Source organism: Ambystoma mexicanum, chromosome 9 (genome assembly GCF_040938575.1).
Source record: "Ambystoma mexicanum isolate Mex_15411 chromosome 9, UKY_AmexF1_1, whole genome shotgun sequence".
NCBI lineage: Eukaryota > Metazoa > Chordata > Amphibia > Caudata > Ambystomatidae > Ambystoma > Ambystoma mexicanum.
Window position 1 is genome coordinate 1,090,162,491 of NC_090931.1, and position 19,836 is coordinate 1,090,182,326.

The following is a 19,836-nucleotide window of genomic DNA, read 5'->3' on the forward strand; positions in this document are numbered from 1 at the left end:
GGTGTCCAATCCACCAAGGAAAACAGGGAACCCAATGCATTTCTGAAAAGAGGACACCCGTGGGAATGCGCAGAGGTATGATTTGCGCAAATCGGCCCAGAATTTATTACCCAGACACCCCCGCAAAACCCGAAATACAGGAAAAAAATGCATTTTCCGTACATTTCACTCGGCTCACACATCGAAACACGCCTCCAACAACACATGGCCTACCGTCCCACATTCCCACAGGTGTCCCGATGAAAATGGTACCTCACATGTGTGTGTGCACCTAACTGGGTGCCAAGGGGAAAGCCTAAAACACAGGTAACCCCAAGTCTGTTCTAACAGGTGAATTTCACACTTTGTCCAGACGGGCACACCATACAGATATGGGCCTTGGGTGTCCAAGACCAAGGAAAACAGGGAAACTCATGCATTTCCTAAAAGAGGACATGCATGGGAATTCGCAGAGGTATGATTTTGGCAAATCGGCCCAGAATTTATTACCCAGACACCCCCGCAAAGTCGGAAATGTGGGGAAAAAACACATTTTCCGCACATTTCACTCGGGTCACCCATCAAAACACGCTGCCAACAACACATGGCCTACTGTCCCACGTTCCCACAGGTATCCTGATGAAAACGGTACCTCACATATGTGGGTGCACCTACCTAGGCGCCAAGGGGAAAGCTTAGAACACAGGTAACCCCAAGTCTGTTCTGAAAGCTGAATTTCACACTTTGTCCAGACGGGCACACTATACAGATATGGGCCTCGGGGGTCCAAGCCACCAAGGAAAACATGGAACCCCATGCATTTCCGAAAAGAGGACACCCGTGGGAATCCGCAGAGGTATGATTTGTACAAATCAGCCCAGAATGTATTACCCAGACACCCCCACAAACCCCGAAATGTGGGGAAAAAATGCATTTTCTGCAAATTTCACTCGGCTCACCCATCGAAACACGCCGCCAACAAAACATGGCCTACTGTCCCGCATTCCCACAAGTGTCCCGATGAAAATGGTACCTCACATGTGTGGGTACACCTACCGGGCCACAAAAGGAGAAGGGTAACCCATTGGTAACCCCAAGCCTTTCGGCACAGCACATTTTGTTCATGTGGGCAACCTACAGATTTGGGCATAGGGTGTCAAAGCCAGCAAGGAAAACAGGGAACCACATGCATTTCCCAAAATAAGACACCCGTGGGAATGCACATCTGACTTGCACGAAGCAGCCCAGAATTTATTACCCAGCACCCCACACAAAGTGAACATTGTGTTTTTCCCCCACCAAATATCACACTTTGTCAGGGATTGTGATTAATAAAAACTGCTGCGGTAAAAATTACTTTCACTTTCAGGTTGGCGTGCTTTACGCACGCCGACGTGAAACTGAAGGTAACCCAGCCCCCTGGCAGTGAGGGGGTACCTCCCCCTCACATAGCCCGGGGTTGGATTACAGTTAGGGATCACATAAAACGAAGTGCCGAAAAGGACGAGGTATCTCGTCCTTGGCAACAGGGAGGTAATCCCAAGGACGAGATACCTCATCCTTGGCACTAAAGAGGTTAAGCAAAGAGGAAGTGTCCTACAGACACTGCAAACACAGCGCCTGTTCGAAAAATGTCCACCGCATGTGTGTCACCCTTTTAATTAGTTCGGGGAGCCCAACCCTGTCTGTAGGAGACCTATGCAAATGCCACAATATTTACTGTGCAATAGGTGTCCTGCGAGCAGCCATCCAATTTGAGAATGTTCACGATGTCACCATGTGACCGCAATCTCGCTGAGCATTGGCCCTTATTTGCGGACACAGTCCGGCCCCCGGACATGGAAAAAGTGCTCTTTTGAGCAATCCAAGGTGTTTTACTGTGAAACTACACCCGTAGAGAGATCCTACACTGTGCCCCAGGCGATCTGACAACATTTTGGAACTTTTTAGGCCCACTTTTGGGTTTGAAGTGTTCCCCAGAATCCCTATAAAAGGCCACACCCCAAAGCTGCCCCTCAATCTGTTTTTGGCTGTCCAGAAAAGAGCAGTGGTCCAGATGCCTCCTTCCTGCTGCAATTGCTTTCTGCCGAAATCTGCTCTGCTGTGCTACTTTTGCAGCTGTGCCAGAACAGTGTTCCAGATTGCTCCTTGCTAGAATTGCTTTCTGCTCAATTCTTCTGTGCTGTATTACCTTTGGAGCTAGTGGCAACCATGGCTGCTGCTACTGCACCTACCTCAGCAGCACCCACACCCTTACCCTCAACATCACCACCTTTCCAAGGGCCTGGAGAGGGGAACAGGCATGGTGATGTAGAAAGGGATCAAGAAGAGAGCGAGGATGAGGTAGAGGAGGTCCCCATTGCATGCAGCCAGCGTGAGTCTTGGATGTGGAGGCTATTTACCACCATTGGAAAGCTGCCCAAAGCTCGTGCAAAGAAGGTAAAATGCAAAGAGTGCAAGATGGTCCTCAGTCACGGCAAACCAGGCTTGTACAGCTACGCTACCACCTACATGCGGCGACACCTGAGGTTGAACCACAAGGCGGAAGAACAAGCAAGTAGGTTCACTTAATTCTGCAGCATCCTCTGTATCGGCTCTTGCCACCACAAGGGACACTCCTGTGGGGCAGCGGAACTCGGAACCAGCTCTGCAGGCCATACGCACCGCAGCAGACCCTTACTCACTGTATTGTGCATGTACTGCAATGCAGTAATCTGCATGGGGGAGCAACTTCAAAGTGCTTTTGAGGCTTCTCTCTGGGAGCATGAGAAACACTGCCCCCTAACTAAGTAAGGCCCACCCAACATCTTCCTCTTTCTACCTGCCCTTTCTTATCCCTGTGGTTGGTGCCCCTTCCCTACCCTCCCTTCCCTTCCTTTCCTTGTGTTTCGTGAGTAAAAAAACCTAAAAACAATACAAAACAACAAACAGTCTCTTTTCAGAGCCACCAGTTTAAAAATAGAATTGCCAATGAAATGATGCAGGCCATAGCACAGCCTGCGAAGTCCACGTACAGCGCGGTAGTCATTCTAGTAAATGTAGGTGGCGGTACCATCAAAAACATTGCACTTTTTTCCGGGACAAAGTGGTGGCTCTGAAAAGAGCCTTTTTGTGGTGTTTGTTTGGTTTTGGAAGGGTTGAAGTGGCCAACACCTACTGGAATAATGCCTCCTATACTTACAAAAAGGAATGCAATGCATTTTGGATATTTCACAGAAAAGCTCATTGCTAGCATCAGTAAGATGGACTCCATCTCTGCAAAAAATGTTCGTGCTACGAAACGTAATATTTTAATTGTGGAAGGAGGCTATGCCAACATCTCTCAAAAGGCCCAAACATACTTGTTGACATTGCGCCTCGCTTTCTCCCTTTGCGGACTGAATGAAGAAGAACGCAGAAATATCTATCTCTGGGCAATGTGAGAAAAAATTACTCTGGAGTTTGGAAACATGTGCATGACTTGCCCAAGTGTCTCTTTCATTGCAAACTGCAGAGAAATTCCAGTAAAATGTCCTAAACTGTTCCCTCCACAATTAATAATAATAATAATGTCTGGATGATGGAGCATCACCAAAGTGGCCCAACGAGGAACCAAATTCAGCCAGTTCATTCCATGCACTTCATACCAGTGGACCTCCACATGATGGAATCCAAGATGTGCCGCCACTCCACAGTGTTCTGCATGTACTTCCAACCAATGTATCCTGGAGTCTCCCAAAATCCATACACTCTGCCTCCTGATCGACACAGCCATAACCATAGGCATCTGCACTCCTCTCGTCAAACAGACCTTCTTCCCCATTCTCCCCTTACACACCATACCCAGGAAACCCTATTGACCAATCCCCTGGCCTTCCCTATCCCATTTCCATGCCTGCCATCCTCAAAAGCCCCGGATGTGGCACGTGCGATCTGCAAACTACTGTGGTGTCCACGGACATATCGTGCATTGCACAGGGGCGGGGGAACACATTTTAACCAGGGTAAGGTATTTCTTCTTTAGTGGTGGTTCTGAAAAAAGCCTTTTTCTAAGGCGCTACTGAAGAAACACCTTTTATTTTCTATTTTTTCAGTTTTTTTCTCTTCTTTTCCTCCTTGCTGCCTTACATCAACTTCTGCAAAGCATCCCTTAGATTTCCAAAAAAACAAGCATTTCCAAGGAAGGACAACGAAACACCATCTCCAGTAAAGTAGTGAATCAATGTTTTCATTGGAGGAAACAGACATCTCAGCACTTCCAAAAACCACATACATGCCGCTATTAACAGGGCAACTAGCAACATTTTGCTGGGGATTGAAGACATTGGCATCGTTCCATAGTGCTCTTGGTATTATTTGAGAAAAAAATTTAACTTTGCATTATGGAAAAACACCATTAGCTCTTCCACGAACAACTTCAATACAGGAACCAAACTTGGGGCACTGATGTAGCTCAAATGCTGTCCTCCACAATGCACCACCAAAACATCTGGATGACCAAAAGTAGCCATGTTTCTACAAACAGCAAGCAGTGCCTGCAAATTGCGGGCATTCACACTGCACCATAAAGCCTCCATGCCTGGAAAACCAAGATCTGCAGAAAACCCTCTTGCCTTTGCATAGCTCTCCAGATCACATGCAAAAGAATCTCCCACTTTGCATACAGTAACTCCAGCCATCTTCACTACACAACCAACACAGCAATGAAACAAAGTATTTCCATCCTTTTCCTGTTAAGCACACCCTCAACACCTGATTGTATAATCCCCATAGTGCACTCCCATTTCCATGCCAATCATGCTAACAAGCCCCAAATGCAGCACATGCGATCTGCGGACTACTGTGTTGTTCACAGATCTCGTAAGACAGGGGCAGCTCTTCTTCCCTCTCCACTTACACTTTATACCACTATCTCATTGGTTACAAGTAAGCAGTCACACAACCATCCACCAATCACATCCAAGAACTCTACATTTAACTCTATCATCTGTGTTCAACACTGCAGATTTACTGTTAAACACTCAGAGTACAGGTCTCCTGTGATGGTAAAGCACCTCCAGCTAAAAGTACTGTAAAACGTACTGTAAAATTATCCATGATTTCTGCTTCCAGAATCACCCACATCTCCATCCATCAACACAAACCTCAGGTATGAGTATTTTTTTGTACAGTACATTTGCAATTCTTCTATAAATGCCTGTGAATAGGGTATATGCTACTTACCGTTTATGACCTACTTAAAAAGCATACTGTCATTTTTCCCATCACCTATCATCAAGTGGCACTTACAATGCTATGTGCTTTGAAAGTTTTCATTTACCCATATCAGCCATTGCTATGTTTAAACTGTTATTCTCTTCTTTCCTTCTATCATTTTTACAACCTCTTCCCCCACTAACACACCTCCTATAAAATTCCTAAAATACACACAGAAAGGGAAAACTGAATGTATTTTACCAAAGCATACCAATTACATACATTGCATGCATGTCAACAGAGTGCCTGACACTTACCTTGCACAGTTCACAGAATGCACCATTACTTAAAAAGCAAAAAAATGTATGTGAGAATTGACAATGGTACCATTTATAAATGTGGATAAATAAATCAAACAACTGAAATAATTGCTCCACTCATGCAGCAAGGATATATCAGCAGAAATGTTAATGGAATTGCATACACAAAAACATTCTCCTTTCCAATCTGTACATCTTTCCAAACCTTTTTCTCTCCCTACTACAACTTGCACTAATCCATTTTCAAACTAAATAGTCCTACAGCAACACACACACTTGCTAATGTGCACCACATACGGCACACTTAGAAATAAACCACTGAGCCCCTTACCAAAAATGCTGATGCTCCCAAGTCCCCATTCATATACAAAGCTATCCAATTTCACACACACACTAACTCTTCCTGCCAAGACATCTTCCTACAATTTTAAATAATATATTCTCCAAATGCAATCACTATGCCATTAACAAACATACGTTCTTACTTCCTCCTTTTGCAGTTGCAGTGAACACCTCTCTCCTGAAAGCCAGTGGCATCTCAAGTGGAAAATACAACCTAGAAGAAATCTACTTTCAACATCCAGCAAAGTAAGTGCAATACTATCGTAGTGTTCTGCCTCTTACTCAGACAGTGCTGTGTTCTTGTATTGTACGATACACAATTCCATCAACCCAACAGTATTTGCTTCATTCTTACTCATTGCACCTCAACAGGTGCCCACTTCCTATTGTCATCTGACTGCCATTAGAGTAACACACAGATACCAATACAGCCTTCCCAACCTAAAGTAATAACCCATTATACAATCACACACCTCTATGTGTATGCCTACCCTCATATTCAAACACTCATGCACAGTGCACACATATACATTGCACAACCTGCACACCAATACTTTCCTTTTTTCTCCAACAGATACTACAAAATGCCTACCAAAAAGCAACTCCATGGAAAACAATGCAGAAATACAGCAGTTAAGCCTAAAAGCATACAAAATAGCCATCAGCCTCTAGCAGAATTTGTACAGAAAGTTCAAACAAAACAGCTAATACAGTCACTAACGAAAACGGAAGCACCTAACAGGAAACAAACTTTAACTCCTCTTTCAAAATGTAAAAATAAAAAAGAATGTATTAAAAAGATTGCAACTACCACTATTGCTAATAGAGCATGTACAAATGGTAACATTGCCACAAGCAAGCATTCCAGAAAAATAATTTTACAAAGAAATGTCCACCTCTAAAACTTTCCGCAGAAAACTTATCCTGGAAGCTCTTGTAGACAGTGCAATGCTCCTCAAAAGGACACTCTTTATATTAAGTTTAAACAGAATGAAACCACTAACAAAATTAATTAGTAAAGTACATCCAGTACTTCACAACAAATGCAATATCAGCATAGATACCTTTGGCAACATCTGTACAGATAAGTGGAGTCACACCACCAACACAGAGCCATATTTCAATGAAGAATCATACAAACAAGAGCAAACAAACCAAATTGACATACATAGCAGTGGGCAAGGGTATGAAAAGGTAGACAATACCATAATAGAAGAAGAAACACTACTTTCACAAATATCCCCATCAAACGTAGAATCAACTCTCCATTCCACTGAACCTATACACCCCATCTACAAATGGCCATTCACATCAATGTGTAACATACAAACTCTATCAAGTCTTTGCAGCAGTTCCTCAATCACTATGTGAAAGCCAACGACAAAGGAAAAATGAAAACACTACAAACTATGGACTCCTGTCCAGTGCGCAAATACACAGGACTACGAGAACATTCATTAGCCTACATTGCTGGATCGGCTTACAAAAGCACCTTCCACCATATCATAATGATAGCAACACACCATTCTACTGTAAGAAATCTCATTCAGAAATTGAACTATGCAAAAAGTCCTGCTTAAGCACTGGAGCATTTAAATGACATTCTCCTACACAGTACAGCAAAACAACTGCTCGAACAAATAGACCACATCCAAAGCAAATACTTTGGAACTGAAGAGCACTTACAAAATCCAGTAGCTTCAGAAAACAGTAGCAACAACCTTGCAGATGTCAACTTTCTATTACACACATACAAAAAAGAAATAGCCAAGTTCAAAAGCACATCTACTGAAGTACCAAACCAAGTATGTGTGCATTGTTGCAGAACTTTGTATACAAATAGCATGAAAACTATAGATATAATGTACAAAATAGAAGACAATGAGGAATCCCAGTGGTTCCAATTAGCTCTCTACCATATAGCAGAAAACAAATACGAAATTACTACCCTCAATACTGTACATATACTACACTGCAAACATTGATAATAACCAAATGCCTTCACAGGCTAACAGTAATAATTTGGAAATATTCCCACTGCCGAAACCACTCCAACAGCTTAATTTGTATGAGACCATTATAATCCAAACAGTACACCCATTTCAAGCAATAACACGACTACAACCAAAAACTGCAAAATTGCCTCCCACTGAATTACTGAGAGTCATTCGTGGGAAAGTAATTTATTTGCCATTAGATCTCAAAGAAAATGTAGACACTCTAGGAGAGCAATGGCCAATAGAACAATCTTTGATTATCCTGGTGAATGGTGTACCTACAAAAGACAAATCATTTTGGTAGCAGCTAGTGGACTTAAACAAAGTTAGAAAAGCCCTGCAATATTTTAAAGACAACCATGAATACTACAAAGAAATAAACATTGAAGAAAACCTGAGAGAAACAACTGAAATAATTCAGGACTACTCAGCATCTGGCAAATTTGAACTTTTAGATCCTACTGCAGCCTCCACTATTTTAGACCACTATACAATTCACCCACTGCACTCCAAAGACACCATAGATGATGCACTGGAAACATATCAAATGCGGCAAGCCAAAGGATCGCCAATCAGTATATTGGAAAAAAGTGTAGAAGCAGGAGCCTTTCCTCTAATTTTTCCTACTGAAAAAGGTGGAAGATACGATGAAAGATGCATACAAATAACAACGTCAGAATATCGCTCTTTACAAATGTATTCTGAAGACCCTAGATTCAGACAAAATGTGTAATACATATTTTACCTCCTCTTTGCAAGTGAACTTACAACTCTATGTTATGGAGTTACACACACATTAAAAACAGGTTCCAATGTTCAAAACATGCCTGCTACGCAGCTATTTCAAAAGGTGCAAGAGAAAGATGAAGTTTTACAATCAAGTATTACAAATCTATTGGCAAAAATGCATGGTCCGAAAGAATACCGGTTCCGATGGCACGCAGATGTATGGTGTATGCTACGCAACCTTGGCCCACCCACATGGTTTGTTACTTTAAGTTGTGCAGGGTATGCATGGTAAGACTTGCACAGTTTGCTACGCATAGCAAACAAAGACAAAACAGGTGTAGACATGAAAACACCAGGAGAACTCTGCTCTCTTGATCCTGTAAATGTATCAAGGTACTTCCATGATCGCTTTATTGCCATGCTGCACTTCATTTGTAATAAAACACTTCCTCCTCTCACAGAAGTGGAACACTTCTTTTGGAGAAATGAACATCCATCCACATGCTTTTGTGGATTAAATGGCCCCTAAATTTGGTCAGGACAGTGATGCAACTCTTTTGCAGTTCATTCACAAATGTGTCACTTGTGGAATCCCTTCAGAAAGTACACATAGCGACCTACATGCACACATTTTGCATTTTCAAAGACACAAGTGTGGCAAGTATTGTCGGGGCAAATATAAAAACAAAGGCAAATACTATACCAAATGGCGCTTTTGTTTCCATATACCAGTTTCAGCAACAGGACAAGTACACAGCTTCATGTCTTTGGTTGGACGCAGTGGCCCTCATTAGGACTCCGGCGCTAAACCATGGTGCTGTTAGCACCATGGTCCATGCCAGAGTCCGCCATGGAGAAAGGGGGAATTACCACCCCATTCCAAGGTTGGTGAGGCGGTAATTCCCCCTTTCTCCATGGCCCTTCCCCATTACCATTTTTGCCCCATAGGGCTCAATGCGAATGGGGAAGGCGGCAATTACGGTACCGCAAATTGCAGTACCGTAATTGCCATGAAGGTCCCTTTGGGGGTCCCTACTTTAACGGCTGGTCCAGACCAGCCGTTCAGGTCGGCAGCCGCAAAGGGACCTCGTAGTAAGGCGTTAAGGGGTTAACAGCACCGCAGCCTTTTACGGCTCCGTTAACCACTTAACGCCTGGGTCCTAATGAGGCCCAGTGTGAAAGGCAAATCTCCTAAGAACACATACTGCATAAAAAGAACCGAAGCATCAAAGTACATCAATGATTACAAGCAATGATTTCCATCCTATGGAATGCAAATATAGATGTGCAGTACATTGCAGAAAATTCTACTGCAGTTGCATGATATGTCACAGCCTATTTAACCAAAGCAGAGAGAACAGAGCTGAAAGACCTCTGGGATGACATATCATCAGAGAAAACACTCTTACAGAAATTGTACAGCTTTGGCATAAAAATTCTCTTCCATAGAGACTGTGGCTGCTACGAAGCCGCAGACCATTTAACCGGCACAGCCTTATATGGGAAATCTGAAAACATCGTCTGGCTAAGCCTTGGTCCTGCTGCATTTAGAAAAAGAGTTTTCAAATCGTGCACAATGATAGAAACAACAGCCAAAAATTATCCCAAAAGCCAGGAAATTTTGAAAAAAAACTTATTGGACACATACTACCCAAACAGGACTACTGCTTTAGAAACCATGTGCCTGTACTACATAGCCCAAAACTTTTCATACAAAAATAACATCAATCCAGATGAAAAAAAAAATAATTAAATACAAAGTCGAAAGTTTTGAGGGCAGCCGGTGAATCTTACTGAACGCAGCCTGATTAATCATATGAAGCTGTCATTAAAAATTCCTCAACACAAAGAACTGTACTACATGGCGCTTCTGCAACTTTTTAAACCATGGAGAAAAGAAGAGGATTTATTAGACACCCATGCGTCCTATGCAGATGCTTCCAATTTAAGTGAAAGCTCCATTACAGATATAAACGTACAAAAACATGTTGGATAATGAACGCCAACAAGAAGAAGAATTTCAAGCACAACTTAATATAGACACTCCTGAGAGCATTCAACCTTCTCTGAGAGGAAGCCAAGAACCACTTGGGCAGCCACTCATAGCAAATGAGGCAGAATTAACCATGACTGAAGTAGAGAACACCATGCGTCAATATGAGCAATCTGCAGAAGACTTTGCTCTACAAATCACCACTAAACAATGAGCAGCGTACCATTTTCCTAGAAGTAGCTAAAGAAATTGAACATGGTATGCAGCACGAAACTAAAGCTTGTACCTGTCAACACTATAAACCTGTTCTGCTATATGTAAGTGATCAAGCTGGTTCCGGCAAAACATTATTAATAAAAATCATCAGTAAATTCCTCCAACAATTAATAAACAACAAGCTTTGAGCTGTTGTAACTGCCCCATCAGGTTTAGCTGTCTACAACATAGGTGGTGTCACTTTACACCGATTGCTACTGTTTCCAGTAGAACACCAAAACAAATTAGACTACTGCAAACTTTCAACAGAAGCTGCTAGGGAGCTATGCAGAGTTTTGAAAGAAATGAAAATGCTCCTATTAGATGAGGTGAGCATGGTCTCCAACCTAATGTTGGCTTTGATTCACCTCAGATTACAAGAGGTCCTCAAAATAGACTACGAAGAACCCTTTGGAGGAAAATGTGTTATTGTTTTCGGAGATCTCCTTCAATTAACACCAGTGAAAGGTGAACTTATTTTTAGAACCTTAGGATGCAAACTATGCCGTAAAACTCTTGGAAGCATTTCCAATACAGAGAACTAACTGAAAACTTGCACCAGTCTGCAGACCTCACCGAGGCCAATATTTTAAAAAGCATTTGGATTGGTGTACTATCTAAGGAAACTCAGTCTATCATAAATACCAGATGCATCTATGAGCTATACGGGCATAACACATGTGCTACTGATGTCATGGAACAATTAGCACACAAAAATGTCAACTGTATGTCCTTAATACCAACTCTAGCAAGCTGTGCACAATTCAATGAAACAATGCTGAAAAATGAAATGCAACCACTAGTGCAAATTTACTCCACAGACAAAGTGGACGTACACGGTATGACAATACCTATGTGTCAACAAGCCATAGCACGATTAAATACATTAGAAAACGCTATCTTATCTCTAACACAGCATGTTTGGAGAACATGTTAACATTGTGTTTAAACTGTAGAGTAATGCTAAAGCGTAACCTTGGCGTGGAGCAAGGTTTAGTTAATGGAGCACTTGGTACAGTTGTTGGCTTCCAGACATACCCACGTGACAACAGCATTCAGTTTGTCAACATCCACTTTGACAAATTTTCAGAAGTTAAAAGGATAGGATGCTCAACAGACTGATTCCTTCTTTTCAAAGACAAGTATGTACGCAGAGAACAGTTTTCTCTGTCTCTAGCATATGCAGTCACTATTCATAAATCGCAAGGTCTAACCTTAGATCAAGCATTGATTGATATTGGCAGCACAGTCTTTAAAGAAGGCATGAGTTACGTAGCACTGTCACGCCTACGTACACTTGAAGGACTATTTCCAGTCAATTTTGATGCAAGTAAAGTCAACACTGACATTGCTTGCATTGTAGAATACAATAGACTACGTGCACTCTACACACCCATCTCAAAATGTACCCTGTTTCTCAAAAAAACAAACTTTGTAAAAGAAAACCAATGCAATCAGAACTTATACATGATCTCCCAAAAGTACCACCAAAGAAATTGAAATCAGCTCATACTCCATCAACTACCATAACCATAGAAAAATGTACTATAAAGGAAAATTCATACCCAACTGCACAAACAAAGAGAACTACCTCTTCAAACAAACCACGTGGACCTCCATCAAATGACTCAGACACACAATTATCTGGTCCATTCAAATTTTCCAATACAACTGGTGTAAATTGCCATGCAAATGTAGCAATCAATGTTCTATTCTAATTGCCACCAATTGTTGAAAACTTTTATTTAAACGGCTTGGACCAGTTGTGTTTACAAATGCTACTCCTTCACAGAAATGCAAACCACAATCCTGAGAACACTTACAGTGTCTCAGTAATAAGGCAGGAATTGGACTCTGTGCTGCAATGGTGAGATTAACTATAAACACACAAGAAGATCTACAGGAATGTCTAATGTACTTAATGCAAGTACTGGAAAGCAAAAACATTCCTATGAATGAAATATTCCAGATTTCATACATGCACTCTCTGCAACCATGTGATGCAGGAACAAGTCCCTAACGAGCGCTTTGTCTATGTATCTATACCTCACTGTGAATCCATTCTATTTCAGCAACTCATACAAAATGCAAACCATATCATATTATGTACTACTTGCAATTCTGATAATTGTTCCACCTTTCAGATACAATTACATAGCCAATATGTAATACTAATGCTTTTAAGATACAATACAGATGGAACCAAAAACAACTGCAAGCTTACTAGCTTCACACACGGACATGTATCGCTTGTCAAGAAAACCTTCACAACAGTAGCCAATATCTACCACACAGGCGCCACAACCAGTGCAGGTCACTATGCTGCATACATGAAAAAGCAATGTGCAAATTTTGAATGCAATGATACTTCGATTACCAGCAAATCTTGCAAATGCCTCCTTAATATTCTTGAAACCAAAATGTACTCACTGATCTTCAAAATTAGAATAACCTACTCCCCAACACCCACCAGTAAATATATAATTGCAAAAATAAAATTATCTTCTACTCTATGCAAATAAAACAAATTAGCAAACAGCAACTATCCAACAAATACATCAGTTTGCCTGCTATACACTTTTTTCCCCAATAACCCAATGATTACAGTCACAAAAACAATAAGTGTAGAAAAGACACACTAATATCGTTTCGTACATGGTACTTAAAAAAAGCAATGAGTATGAGGGTTTAAAACTGTCCTCAGTAACCTCTGAAACCACCAACTACTAGAATAAGGAGACAATTGTCTAACAATGCCCACACGAGTGCAAGAAAAACACAAATATTATTAAGTACACCCATAGTGCTGCAATGACACTTCACAATATTGAAAAATGTAAATGTACCAACAAGAATGCACAAGCTTCTAAACATACTCAGCAAAAATGAGAAACTGCAAACAGTTAGAATACGCCGACTGGTATCTAACTGCAACCATAATACTTCAATATTACTTGCAGCATTCAAACTGCCAAACCCAACCTTCAGCAACCACAGTGCTACAAACATACCCTCAACAACTTCCAAACTATCAACAGTTAGAATACGCCAACAGGTGTCTAACTCCCCTCACAATTCTGCAATATCACAGTGCAATGCCACAATGCTTCCAAACAATCAGCAACAACCAAACACATAAAGAAATACTGCTAAAAAGAGGAAACAGATAAACAGTTAGAATACGCCAACTGGTATCTAACTGCAACCAAACTACCACCACTTCCAAAAGACAAATCATACACCAATTCAAATCCTCCTACTGTAACAGTGCACCTTAAACATTGCTGTAAATAGTGCACACGTCACTAAAACGGACTGTGCAGCATAATAACAAATTAATTTAGAAGATTTGTTTTTAATCCTGCATGGATTTCTTCCCCACAGACCCAATAATTATGCGAAGAAACACAGGATCTGGACACATTGCACAGTACACTTGTTTAAATCGTGGTACTTATGAAGTACTAATTATGAGGGTCCACAAAGTATACAAATGTCTGCAATGCAATCAACTACAAAATGATGAAGTACATACCCTTACATGTTATGTTTTCTTTTATCACAGAGAATGAAACGATTACTCCTACATTTCTACATATCAGGCCCAAAAACTACATAGGCCCTCAACAATACAAACAGTAAGTATTCATACTTCTTTATAATCTCCCAATTGCAATTTTTACACATATTTCGGCAATCCACATACCAGTATCGCAATGTTGAATGCATAGGTATATTTTACTGCTTGTACCCACAGCCTACACTCTTGAGTGCATACGCTACATTCTACTGCCTCCAGACATGCACTCAATAATCTAGACCCTAGCCACAACCACCACAGCATAATACAGCCATGCATGCAAACACCTACCCACTTACCACAAACCACAAACATAACACAGCCACCTAGCCCCTATCCATGTCAGTTTACATAGTATTGCAGTACTCCCCACCAATGGACAAACTCTTTCATGAATGGTCTCTGCACCCAAGGCTCTAATAACTGCCCACAACCAATACATCATAATACAGTAAGCTACCAAATAGTCTGCCCAGTGGCCACAACCCAAACACAGAATGCATCCCTATCTCGTACATAACTTTACTGTGTTCTGTAAGATTTGCCTCCTCGCATGCCAGTGGCATTGTTTAGCCCATTACTTGATCTTTCCTCTTATCTAGGCCATTTGACTGGAACGGGTAGAAGACACAATGGACTGGACCACATGGTGCAGGACTCGGGCGAGCATATTTTAAAGTCTGCTCTACTCTTTAAAGTTTTAAACTTCTGCTTCACTTTTTTAATATCTAATGGAAACATTATTTGAAAACCATGTCCCACTTATAATCTTTTTAGAAGTTTTAAAGTAATTCCTTTGGTTTGGTGGGCAGGGGGCCCCAAACATATCCCTGCCCAGGGACACAAAAGTGCTTAACATGGTCCTGCCACTGACGTATGCTCAGCCGTCTGACACACACAGTCTGTCACACACATTGTCCAAACATGCATCATTGATTCGTACGACACTGCACATAACAGTATTACATAGGGGGCATAATTCTACAATTGTTTTTTTGCTCATCCTTCTATTCATTGCACTGTGTGTAATGTAGGAATGTAGGATCATCTCTCTATGTAGCTAATGGTAAGGTCTATGTAACTACAGTGCTTACATTGCGAAATACACCATAACATACTAACAGTCTCCCACCGTAATGCCTATTTTTCCACATTCTTTCTGGAAATCGAAAACCTAACGTGCCTAACTTTGAACAGGACAAATGCTTATTGTAATTTAGCCTTTAATGCTAAACATCAATTGCTCGAAGGACATACATTGTGCAAAATAGAAAAAAAAGAAAAGATAACTTTAACTATATTCAGAGCGGACATATACCACCAAGATAGTCTGAAAGTGTGTGATACTTTGTACAGAGCGATTTCCTGTCTAACCATGGAATTTCCAGAAATTATGTAAGTTAAAGTTTACATAACATTTTTATTGGGATTTTATTGGGAATAAAAAATTAGTAGGATTGAGTGCTGGATGCATAATTATTTATAGACGGTGGCATAAACATTGTCTGTGTGCACTGTGCTCGGTTTTCAAACAGAAATCTTGCACGCTTCCTTACAATTACATCTCTCCGGGGTTCAAGCTGAATCATTGCTATGATTGTTCTTCGTTTTCTCCATGTGGTTCTTCATCACATTCGGAGCGATACCTAATTCACAGTGCTCAAATTGTACGCAACTCGTCGTCTAAACAGTTCACCTTGCTTTCATTTGTGTGTTAAAGATTGGCTGTGTTGTGTCTTTGATTAGGTTTCGAACAGTTATGAGTTATACGCTAACTTATTATATTAAAATAAACAACGGCTACTTAAATGTATTGTTATTCTGTTTTGTTCACAGATACTTTCTACCATACTGCCCGCGTCACAGCTTCCAAGTACCAACAGATGGATTCTGGAACCAACAGTGCAGGATTACCATGTTTCTTTGTTCACTGTTATCTGCGACAATCGATATGGCCCTAAATATGTCAGTTTGCATTTCAGGCAATAAGGAGCAACATGTCAGCATTCAGGATGTAAGAAGCCACAAAAACAAGAACTTTCACCTTTCAAAATGCAAAAAAGACTTGTGTTCTCCCACATGGACCACCAAGGACGATCATTGAATTGTTTAGCTAATTTGCCATATGGCAGAACAATTGAAAAATAAAAGCACTTCCAACATTGCACACTATTGTCGATGTATTAATGAAATATTCACATACAAAATACTATTTATGGCAAGACAGAGAAGGTACACTCTGTGTGAGCATGTCTGTTTTATCTTGTGTTTATATTCCTATTTGTGCAGCCGTGCCCAACACGTTCTTTTCGCATCTATAAAAGTGAGGAAAAGTAAGGTAAAATGCATAGGAAAAATGTTTACGGTCGATCAACGCATAGTTATAACTACTTGCCAAAACTATCAGTACAATAAAATTGCACTCTGTACACATATCTATCGAAATACATATACCAGTATCACAGTGTTGGCAAACTAATACAAGGAGAGACCAGGGGAGGAGTTTAAAGACACAGGGATTCGGCCTCACAACAAGCGAAGGACAATCTAAAACTAAAGAATACCAGTGTCTCTCCAGACACCCTTCCTGCGTTTGGACTACTCAGTCCATGTACCAAATAGGTGCAGAGTAAAAGTTCTTTGCAATGCATATATAAACATATCATTTTATTGAAAAAACAGGATTATTCCATACAACCTAAAACAGTATACAAAAACAACATCATAAAACATACACAGTGTATTGTATTAAAAAACATTACCATCACATCCCATATATTAAAAAACCACATCAGCCCTAGTGCAAAAATTACAATCCAAAAAATACCCTTGCTATACAAAAAGCGCTATAAATTGCAATATACAGAATTCAAAACAGCAAAGACGTGCAACAAAAATGTTGGTTAGCAGAATAGGAGGTTCCTCTTAATGCGGGTTGCCTCTCTAAACCTGAACAACTGGTTCTATGTATACAAATCCCTTCTCTGATGAAAGAGACCAAAAACAACTCAGTATGTTGTTATGGGCACTGCTCCATTTTCCAGTGCAAAAACACCCAGCATGTTTCATTCTTCTATTTGCTTAGAAATGAATAACCAAGAACGTCTTCAGGGGACCAACTGCACTTAACAATCAAGACAATACACATCAAGGTGTGATGCCAATAGAAAAGACGGGGGAGAGCAGGCACAATCACAAAAATAGAAGTTAACATCCAAAACCTAGACGAGAGAGTGTAGAAAAGGCAGCGATAAGAAAATGGGTGTAATTACCAGCTGCTGAACCTACTGGCTACTACAATCTACCCACAACAGGCTTACCGTTTGTTTAAAGTATGCCGAGTATCATTCACACGGCCGGAATCGAGCATCTTCAAAGTAGATGAAAATGTGATAAATGATGTAGAACAACAGTATGAGTAAAAGTCAATATAAAGGGAGACCAAATACATGATCTCAAAACGTCCTTGTCAGTTACTTGCTACTAAATTGTTGTCGTAATCCACCTTGCTACGTCTGCCTAGCTAATTACTCATAGTTCAAGGTCATGTTACAACGGACGCACGAGCAAGAGTGGAAGAATCAACCTGTGTACCTTCCACGCTTGTCTGGTTGGCACAATAAACATATTAAACGGTATCCACGCGAACAAGCGTTAATAACGCCAAAACTTGTCCAAACTGTAGGTCAGTAAAGGCATTCTCATCAACGTAGGACACAATTATATGCATGAAAACGCTATGTCCATACTAGATAAAGAGTCTGAAATTAGACTCAAAGCTACAACCCTGCGTGATATTCACAAGCCAAGGTGCTGCGTAAGTGTGCCCCATGGGTTGAAAGCTAAATTACCTTCCAATTCGAAAACACAGGGAACCGTTGAGTGGCTATTATGTCCTTTCTGTGTAGAGGCAGCACTTGAAGACTGTAGGCAACTACCAAAGCACTTGTTAAGAAAGGAAGAAGGCAATGAATATGGCAAGGGAAATGTGCACGGAATCGCACAGTGAACAACTTTGAATCTAACAACGTGCATACAATACCCAAGACTCGTGTATACTAAAACCCAGGAGTGGAAATAGAGTGAAACAATAATACCAATATATGCAAAGGGATGTGGGGTAAGCACTTAGAACCTCCTTATGACTGAAAGGAAAGTCGGCAAACTCCTTACCCACTATGCTATTACAGATACTGACAGCGCTAAGCCCACGTAGAGGGCAAGCAAGGACAGGATCTGTGAGCTGACACTCTGGATGATACTGAATAAGGAACTTAGAAACAGTACTCACGAGAACCGGAAAGACCACTTGAATGTCAGTAAACCCACAAACCCAGTTGATCAAACAGGGACCCAGAAGGCTATAACAGCAATGGGTGGAGGATAGCTAAATACATAAGACCCAAGTCAAGGGGCAAGTAGGAATAGTGATTATAGAATAGTGAGGAAAACAAAAGGCATTCACACAGGGACTAGTTACAACAGCACCCCACATCTTATAATCAATGGGAAATAAATGCAGAAGTGCAATGGAAAACCTGGAATGGATCCCAATAGAAAGTAAGGATCAGGAGCAGGAAAAATGATATCACAAAAGGAAACCTTTCCCACCCATCCAAGGAGAAAAGGCAGGAAGCTAAATCTATAAAGGGAAAGACTAATACATCAAGTTTTTCAGTAGCAAAGGACAGCATCAAAGAAACAGCGAACACAGGCAAATTGGGCAGCATCAAAGGGTAAAGCACAGAGAAAGGCTGCCTGCAGACAGAGGAAGACAGAAAGGGAAATCCAGAAAGCAGAAATCAATTAAGCACATAAATCCGAAATCCAGGGCAGAGGAACAAGAAACAGGAACTAGGAACTCGGCACAAAAGCTAGGAACAAGGGACCAGTCACAACAGGAACACTGCAACAATGACCGGCGCTGGACTGAAGCAAACTGAGGCTTTTAAAGCTGCTTAACGAGCACACCCCTCATGTGTGCCGCCTGCTGCACCTGCAGCAACAGGTGTTGCCTATCCTCCACCCAACCTTGTCCTGCAAGGGAGGAGGTGAAGCAGTGAGCCAGGCATTCTGGGAAGCATAGTCATTAGATTAAAGTAGCATGCTGGCTGCCAAAAACCTGGAATGGATCCGGAAGGGAAGTAACTTGGAAAATAAGGTTTTAGCGCTCCCAATTCATCACGGCACTGTAGCATAAGGTTCGGAGGTAATGTCCAGTAGGGAATAAACCCCAAAACATGCCCCCAAGTGACGGGAATGGGAGCGAAGGGAGCGAGCCGTGACAGAATACCCCCTCCCACGGCCGACTCCAGGCGACCATTACCCGCACAAAACATCTTCCTTCCATGACAGGAGTGCATTGTCTTCGGAGGTGGCACTGACGGAAACGATGACCCGCGGGCAAAAGCAGAGGGACTGGAATGAATAGAATCAGGCCGCAGTCTAGAAGAGCCATAGGCAGGT